The sequence below is a fragment of the Orcinus orca genome, chromosome 11 (genome assembly GCF_937001465.1).
Source record: "Orcinus orca chromosome 11, mOrcOrc1.1, whole genome shotgun sequence".
Lineage (NCBI taxonomy): Eukaryota > Metazoa > Chordata > Mammalia > Artiodactyla > Delphinidae > Orcinus > Orcinus orca.
In genome coordinates, this window is record NC_064569.1 from 95,577,497 (window position 1) to 95,586,760 (window position 9,264).

The 9,264-nt window shown below is 55.5% G+C and overlaps 1 protein-coding gene across 1 annotated transcript in view; it reads right to left on the minus strand.

Moving 5' to 3' along the window:
• The window catches only part of CHADL (chondroadherin like), a 195,847-nt gene that overhangs the window by 135,264 nt on the left and 51,319 nt on the right, over window positions 1–9,264 (minus strand). The gene's annotated exons all lie outside the window — the stretch shown is intronic.

A 9,264-nucleotide genomic window follows, 5' to 3' on the forward strand; every position in this document is an offset into this window, starting at 1 on the left:
TGCATGTGACGTGACAGAGTGTGTGGGGCTCTGCGTCCTCCCCTGGGAGCTGGCATTCCAGCAGGCCTCTCTCTCCTTTACCTTTGCTGGGGAAGGAGGCAAGGCGCAAACCCTTCTTCCCAGCCGGTGAGGGCAGAGGCAGAGCGTAGCCCACTGGCCTTATGTGCGTGTGTGCGTGCGAGTGTGCCGCTGCCGGTGGGCCGGAGTGATGTGGCGGGAGGGAAGCGGGGAATGTATCCTTTTCAAACGAAATTAAATATTTTGAGATGAGAATTGTGGGGCTGTCTTTTCTCTCCTCCCCACTTCAAGGCCAAGTCACCTAACCACGCTGTGCCTCAGTTTCCTCGTCTGCCAGCTAGAAGTAATTTCTGCTCCCTAACCTCACAGTTTACTCAGGAAGGACAAGTATCAGGCCCCAAGCAGTTAGAACAAATAAAAGTGCTGCCCAGCTGGTAGAAATACAGGGAACTGCTCATGAAAAGTGTCCGCAAACAGGGAACCCTCAGTGGCAACGTGGAAAAGGGGCTGGTGGTGGGATTCTAGAGGTTTTCCTTTTTTCCTTTTGCCAAATTTTGTCTACAGCCATGAGACCATCACAATTAAGACAAGGTTACGGGGCTTCCCTGGTGGCGCAGTGGTTAAGAATCCACCTGCCAATGCAGGGGACACGGGTTCGAGCCCTGGTCCGGGGAGATCCCACGTGCCGTGGAGCAGCTAAGCCTGTGTGCCACAACTACTGAGCCTGCACTCTGGAGCCCGCGAGCCGCAACTGCTGAGCCCACATGCCACAACTACTGAAGCCCACGTGCCTAGAGCCCGTGCTTCGCAACAAGAGAAGCCACTGCAGTGAGAAGGCCGTGCACCGCAATGAAGAATAGCCCCTGCTCGCCAAAACTAGAGAGAGCTTGCACACAGCAACAAAGACCCCACGCAGCCAAAAATAAATAAATTTATATATATATAAAAAAGACAAGTTTATGGACTTGCCCGGCAGTCCAGTGGTTAAGACTCCGTGCTCCCACTGCAGGGGGTGTGTGTTCGAGCCCTGGGATCCCTGGTCGGGGAAGTTTGGACAAGGTTATACACAAGGGTGCAGCTATTTGCTAAGCACCAGAACTGTCTTGCTGATCCGCTCAGCATTGGCGTCCCCAAGACCCCTACTCAGGACGGGCCCAGGCTCCGGGGGTGGGCACGGAATAGGGTATCCCACCCTTGGCAGAGCCTGCTGCAAATTCCACCCCCTTCCCGCCTCTCCACCCACTCTTCACGCTGCTTCCGCTCACTCTGTGTGTGCATGTGCGGAGCTGGTGCTGCCTGCTTCCTCAGTGAGGCCCAGAGCTGCCTGTGGACAACTGTGGCTGTTCTCTCGTGCTTCCCGTGCTGCGTGTTGTTAATGCTCAGGGTTCCTGTGGTTTGAGGGACCAGGAACTATTTTGTTTCTAAGGGGAAAAACATGCATTTGGAGTTTGGAGATGGGCTGGCAAGGTGGAGTTTTTTTGTTTTTTTGTTTTTTGGCTGTGTTTGGTCTTCATTGCTACACGCGGGCTTTCTCTAGTTACAGATTCATATTGCGGTGGCTTTTCTTGTTGTGGAGCACGGGCTCTAGGCACGCGGGCTTCAGTAGTTGCAGCACACGGGCTCAGTAGTTGTGGCTCTAGAGTGCAGGCTCAGTAGTTGGGGCGCACGGGCTTAGTTGCTCCGCGGCATGTGGGATCTTCCCGGACCAGGGCTCAAACCCGTGTCCCCTGCATTGGCAGGCGGATTCTTAACCACTGCGCCACCAGGGAAGTCCCAAGGTGGACTTTTTTAAATGGCCATTTTACAGTAAACATTGAAGCTCAGAAAAGCAAAGTGATATGCCCCAAACCAAAGCAGCAGGGCTAGAATTCAAACCCAGGGTGGGTTTCAACTTTTCAAATTCAAATTCCTAGACGGTTCTTGACCTTGGGCTCAGGGCAGTGTCACACACCCCATCTTTTCACCAACTGCACCCTTGGATCTTTCCATTCCTGACAGCTTACAGAGCCTTCCAGCTCAGCCTTCCCTCTATCCCTGCTCCCAGCATCGTGGGCGCCTACCACATTCCTAGGCCTGGGTTGGGTGCTTTGAGGCACTATCTTATTTGAACTTCACGGAGAGATGTTGTTACCCCCTCATACAGATGGGGAAACCAAAGGTTAGAGAAACTTCATTCAGCAAATATTTATTAAATGTCTATTTTGTGTCAGCCCTGCCTCCAGACTTCACAATCTGCTTGGAAAGACAAACGTTACACGGATAAAAATAAGAGAATGATGGATTGTGGTGAGTGATGTGGCTGAGAAGATTGGGGATCTGGGAGAGAACGTTTATATTGGAGGGGTCAGGGAAGACCTCTTTGTGGGTGGCATTTAAGCTGAGACCAGAGGATGAATGGATGTGACTTGCCCCCAAGGCTCCCACACAAGTTGGGCACAGAGTCAAGTCCTCAGGCAGCTGCTTTCTTTCTTTTTTTTTCTTTCTTTTTAAAGATTTTTTAATTTATTTATGGCTGCGTTGGGTCTTAGTTGCAGCACGCAGGATCTTCGTTGAGGCACGCGGGCTCTTCGTTGTGGTGTGCGGGTTTTCTCTTCTCTAGTTGTGGCGCACGTGTTCCAGAGCGCGTGGGCTCTGTAGTTTGCGGCATGTGGGCTCTAGCTGAGGCGCGCAAGCTCAGTAGTTGTGGCACGTGGGCTTAGTTGCCCTGCAGCATGTGGGATCTTGGTTCCCCACCCAGAGATCAAACCCATGTCCCCTGCATTGTAAGACGGATTCTTTACCACTGGACCACCAGGGAAGTCCCCTCAGGCAGCTTCTGACTTCCATCCATACACCTCAGTTTCCCGGGCAGACGTGGCCAGACCAGCTGGCCAAAAAGGAATGGGCACAGGAAAGCAGTTACGAGAGGATCCAGGGTGCATGGAACCCCGATACCCCAGCCTCCTGTTACTGAGGTTGGGAATAAGATGCCAAGAAGCCTGGGGAGGCAGATGTAACTCAAACAGAACCTTTGGCCCAGGAGTCCAATCTTTAGGCAAAGGCCTTGTGCAGGCCCTGCCCCACCCCTGAGCCACCTTGTGGTCTCCAGGGGCTGCTACATGGTTAGCTGACCCTAGCCCTGGGCACAGTTGATTGGTCAAAGAGTGAACATGTGACCCAACTGGGCCTACGAGGCCCTTCTCTGAGATTTGTGAACTTGAGGTTTCTCTCTGGAGATGAACTGTTGTAACCCACTGTGTTTTCTGCTCTGCATACAAATGCTCTCACTCACAGCAGAGATTTGTGAGGCCACGGGAAGCACAGGGGCTGTGGGCTTGGACTATGTCAAAGCTGGGAGATCTCTGCCGAGCATGTAGCAGGTAAGAGCGCAGGCTTGGAATTAGTCCTGGGATCAGATCTGCCTCCATCACCGATTTGGGGTGTGATCTTGGGCGAGTCACTTCCCCTGTCTGGGTTTCTGGTTTTCTGTCTATAGAATGGGCACCAGCCTCACAGGCACCTGGCACAGGGTGGGTGCTCCCCACATGGCAGCTGTGTTGTGGCGATGCTGCAGAGGGTAGTGAGCTGCACAGCGATGAGCCCTCGAGGCCTGGCAGCTGCCAGCCATGACAAGGGGTACGGGGGTGTCCACCGGATGGTGTGGGATGCAGCCAAGGTTGGAGCAGCTCTGTGGCCCCAGGCAAGTGGCTCCACCTCCCTGAGCTATTACCCTCTCTGTACAGCAAGGATGTGCTACACAGATAACGTGCGAGTGCCTGACACAGTGCAGCTCGTCTGACACGGTCCTCCCTCCCACCCACCTCCCTGGAGGACACATCGCCAAAGCTAGACACATGCCCCCTTCCTTGACTGTACCCAACTACCACACAGCCCCATACACCCCCCGCGGCTGTGCCACACTGGCCCAGCTGGCAGCTCCTGACGTCAGCACCTAATCCGGGAAAGCTGCCAGCCAGAGATAGGGCTGAGCAGCAGAGGAAATCAGAGACAGGTTTGAAGGTGGGTGCCCCCAGCCCCCAGCCAGCACTCCCTGCACTCTCATCAGCTTCTCACTTCAGCAAACCCTCCCAACCGAGCAGATTGATGCCGGGACCCCGTGGAGCGGGGCCTTTTACTGTGAGCAGTGGCTGCACGGTGCTCAGCCTCCATCAGCTCCCAGGCTGCAGGTGTCTCCAAGCTGGGCAGGGGGCATCTGCTCCCACCTAGATTCCAGGCTGACTCCGAGTCCCCGTGGGCCAGGGGGTTGGGGATGGTGACGAGCAGAAGGGGCTGGAAGCCAGCAGGGCCAGGTCACTCAGGGCTGAAGAGCATGGCTGTTTTCCTGGGGTCTGAGTCCAGAACTGCTTTGACCCAGCTCTGTGGCAAGGCTGGGCCATGCCCCCGACCCCAGGCTTCTGAGAAGCTGCTAGACCGAGCTCAAATCGCCCTAACAGCCTACCCTAGAGGCTTGCCAAGGCTGCAGGGGTGTGACTAGAGCAAGTGGAGGTGCCAAAAGCTGGGGCCAGAGTCCTGAGCCAGGAGCCAGTGCCCAACCCACCAGACTTGCTGGGCTTCTCTTGCTCTGGGCCTGAATTTCCCCATCTGCCCAAGAGCCCTGGACTTGTGGATCTCAGTACTGAGGTTCAGAACACCCCAGGCATGGGCAAGCCCAGCCTTCCCTTCAGTCTCTTCTCTGCTTCACAAACTCCTAGTCATCCCTCTAGGCCCCAGTCAGCTGTCACCTCCACCAGGAAGGCTTCACAAACACTCTCGGGAACCAGCTGCTCCTCTTGCATGGTCCCACACCTCTACAGGCCACCCAGCCAGGCCCCTCCCTCCCTCACACTTGAGGTGAAGATCCAATGAGTTAAAACTTGTGAAATGCTTAGAATAGTGCCTGACATGGAGCAAGCAGCCGTAGATGCCAGCTATTACTCTTATCACCACCTGTATTTTACAGGTGAGGAAGCTGAGGCTCAGAAAAAAGGAATGACTTTTTTTTTTTTCTTTTGCCACACTGCACAGCATGTGGGATCTAGTTCCCCAACCAGGGATTGAACCCAAGCCCCCTGCATTGGAAGCATGGAGCCTTAACCACTGGACCACCAGGGAAGTCCCAGGAATGACTTGTTCTAATCCCACATCTTGTCAGTGGTTGAGCCAGGATTTGGACCCAGGCAGCCCAACTCCAGGGCCCTCCCTCTCAGCCTTCCTGCCTGTTACTAGGGATGAAGTGTCCCACCCCCAGTAACCCAGTCCCTTCCCAAGGGCACCCATCCCATCCCCACTTGCCTGGGAAAGGACGTTGCCCCTGAGATTCTCTCTCCTGTGTCATCAGCCTCTCCCTCTCCACAAGATCGTTCCGTCAGCCCAAAACATGCTCTAAAATCTTCCATCCTAAAAATTAAATAACCTGAGCCCCCATTGCCCTCCGGCTACCACCATTCTTCTGCTCCCTTTACCGTGAAACTCCACAGGAGTGAGTCCTACATTCACAGCCCCCCTCAGACTTCCACCCTCCACTGAAGCCACCTTCTCAAGGTCACACTGATGACTGCCTTGGTGTTGCCACATCAACCTGGGTCGATCTCAAACTTGTCTTTCTCTGCTTCTGAGCAGCGTTTGGCGCAGTTGCTCACTCCTGCCTTCTAGAAACCCTCTCTCCCCGGCTCCAGATTCACCTCCTTCCGTGGCTGCTCCTCCTGTCTCCCCGAACTCTAAATGTCAGAGGCCGCAGGGTCAGCAGGTGCCCTGCTCCCCGGGTCTTTCACTCTGTTCAAGGCCTGGAGTGCCATCCATGCCCCGGCAACTCACACAGGTGTCTACAGCCCCGTCCTCTCCCCTGGGCTCCAGACTCGTGCCTCCACCTGCTCCCTTGCCAGCACCACCTTGACCTGCCCAAAGGCTCCTGGTCTCCCCATAGCTACTCCTCCTCAGTTTTCCCTTCAAAGTGAGGGGCCCCACCATTCCTCAGGTGCTCAGAATAAAGCCTTGGGGTCATTCTTGATCACCTGCTTTATCTCACAGCCGCATCCAATCCATCCACAGTTCCTGTCAGTTCTAGAATCCAGCCATTTCCTCCCACCCCCAAGGCCACCCCGTGGTGTCCGAGCTGCCATATGTCCTGCCTGGGTTACAGCCGCCTCCTCCTGATTTCCTGTTTTCACCCTGCAGACTGTCCTCCTCACAGCTGCCTATAACCATCGTCATATCCCGTGGCTCCCAACACACTCAGAAACAAATCCAAACTTGTCACCGCAGCCTAAAAAGCCCTTTGAGACCTGGCTGTCTACCTGGTCCACTTCCCCTCCCTCTCCACCCCTGGCACTTTGACCCTTTTGCTCTGCCTGGGTCACGCCCAACTCCTTCCCATCTCAGAGCCTTTGCACTTGCCGTTCCATCTGCCTGGAGTGCTGTCCCCCAGATCTTCTCAGCCCAGCCCCATTCGCAGTGCCTGGCCTGCCTGGTGCTTGGCACTGTCTGCCAAACCCACAGGGACAGGAGGACTGGACCAGGGCTGGTGTGGCAGGAGCGCCACTGTCGCCACCAGGTGGCGCTGCAGACACATCCCTGGGCGGTGACCTCTGGTCCAGCCTCCACATTTGTCCTCTCAGCAAAGCCTCGCGGGGCCTCCCGTGCCAGGCGGTGCTGTGAGGCACCAGCTGCCTCGGCCCCGCCCTGCCTGCTCTCCAGCGGCTGCTGGCAGACACTGTCTGGAGGTATCCAGGGAGCCTGGAAGAAGGGAAGGCTGGTTGCCTCCCAGGGCCTGTGCTTCTAGGCTCTTTCTGGGCAGGGAGTAGACGTGTAAGCCTGAGAGGGACGTGTGGGGAGAAGGGGGGCTCAGCCAGAGCAAGGTGTCTGGAATGAGGAGTTCCGGGGAGGCCTTGCACTCAGAGTCTGCCCATCGAGCCTGGGTTTGCATCCCACCTCCTTCTGTCCTCTGTACGTCAGCCCTTGCCCAGCCTCCCAGAGCAGCGGTGAGGAGTCAGGGCTCAAGTCATTTTCAAATGGATTTTTCCAACAGAACCTCATTTTTCAGCCGTAGTCTTCTCCAGAAGGCCAGCATATGACACTGATAAAAGGGGTGTTGATCCAGGCTCAGGGTGCTGACAGGTCCTTAGTCTAAAGTCACTTGAGAGGGTAAGTGTGTGACAATCGTGAGTGATGGACACACCCTACCCAGGGTGTTGGTGAGGGCCGTGGTCCCACTGGGAGTTGCCCCAGCGCTCCGTCTATTTCTGCAGCTGGTCTGAGCTGCAAGGCATCAAGAAAGACTTGAGGCCCGCAGGCAAAAAGCTGTTTTTAAAAATGAATTCAAGAGTGGGTATATGTATACATATGACTGATTCACTTTGCTGTACAGCAAGAAACTAACACAATATTGTAAAGCAACTATACTCCAGTAAAAATCAATTCAAAAAAATGCATTCAAATCAAGACGGTGACAACCCCAAGGCCCAGTCACGGATTCCAGGTGTCTACAGTGCCCGTCTGATGACCCCCAGCCCTGGCTGTGGGACCCTGGCAAGTCCCTTGCCCTCTCTGGACTTCAGGAGGCAGAGGAGACCACGGTCTACCTCCAGGGCCCCATCTGTTTACCTTGGCAGGTCTGGATTTGGTGATCAGAGACATTTGGCCAATGGCCTGGCTCCGCATGGCCCTCAGAAGCCTGGTGGATGCAGTCAGGAAAGCAGAGCATGTGTGAAGAGAACCTTCAAGGAGGGGCCTGGGGGCTTGGGCTGTGGGAGACAGGGTAGGCAGGGTGGGGTGGGGTGGGGAGAGGGCAAGGAGCTGACCAAGCCCTGAGAGTTTAAAACTAAACCCTGCCTGGGGCTTCCCTGGTGGTGCAGTGGTTAAGAATCTGCCTGCCAATGCAGGGGACACAAGTTCGAGCCCTGGTCCGGGAAGATCCCACATGCCGCGGAGCAACTAAGCCCGTGCACCACAGCTACTGAGCCCGCGTGCCACACTACTGAAGTCCACGCTCCTAGAGCCCGTGCTCCGCAACAAGAGAAGCCACCGCAATGAGAAGCCCGCACACCGCAATGAAGAGTAGCCCCCACTCGCCGCAACTAGAGAAAGCCTGCGTGCAGCAACGAAGACCCAACGCAGCCAAAAATAAAATAAACAATAAAATACAAATAAATAAATAAACCCTGCCTGAGTGCTGTCAGCTACAGCCAACCGTGGCTCCCAGGGCCTGGGCCTGGTGACATCATCAGGGCACAGGATGTCCCTGGCAGTGACTGGAGGTGGCAGAGGGGACATGGTAGGACAGAGGGGGTCCTCATCTGCACTTCCTGCACCTGGGAGTTGTCTGTGTTTGAGGAGAGCCAGCCCGGGTTGTCACCATCCAGAGGGGCTGCCAGGGGTCCCTCCTCCCCCAACACCTGGGAGCATTTCATTTTGCATCTGAGAAAAATGAGGCCCAGAGAGACTGGCTTGCCTGAGGCCCCTACTTTGAGAGATCTGACAGCTCCAGAACTGGAAGCCAGCAATGCTGGCTCTCAAGTAGTGATTCTTGAAGTTTGGTGGGCATGGGGTGGGGGACCATTTGGGGAGAAGGCTCACTTGGACGAGGGCAGGGGGGAGGCACCAGCTGAGCAAGTGCCTAGGTCTGTGCTCAACATTGCTCAGAACAAGCAAGCTCCTCCCGCCTATCCATTTCCTCTGCTCCTCACTCTCATCCCAAGGAGGGACTGGCAGGGATTAGTGCTGCCCCCATTTTATAGATGAGGAAACTGAGACCCAGGAGCACAAAAATCACCTACTCCAGGCCTCACAGCACATCACACCCAGCTGGGATGGGGTCCAGTGTCCCCTGGCAGTCTCCAGCTTGAGCTTCTAGAGCCAGAGTGGGTATAGGGGGCTGCCATGGGAATACAGGGAAGGGGTGGGAGGGAGGCCCTGCCACCTCTGCTGTGGCGGTGTCCTGTGTTTAGCTTCCCTCCCATCCCTCCTCTTCCTCATCCCTCCTCCAGGGGCTCCAAGCCCCCATGCACTCAGGACCACTGGCCTCCTCGCCTGGCCAAGGCTTGCCCTGCACATCCAGCTTCATCTTTCACCATGCTCCTGACACTCAGCCTCACCAAACTGCTCATAGATTCCTACAGAGGTTGCTATTTCAGGCCTCTGAGCACTTGAACAAGATGTTCCTGCTGCCTGGAATGCCCCCTCCTGTATCCTATCTTCCCCGGGGAATTCCTATTCATCCTTCACAATTCTGCTCTGAGCCTTCATTGCTCCATCGAATCACAGTTATGATCG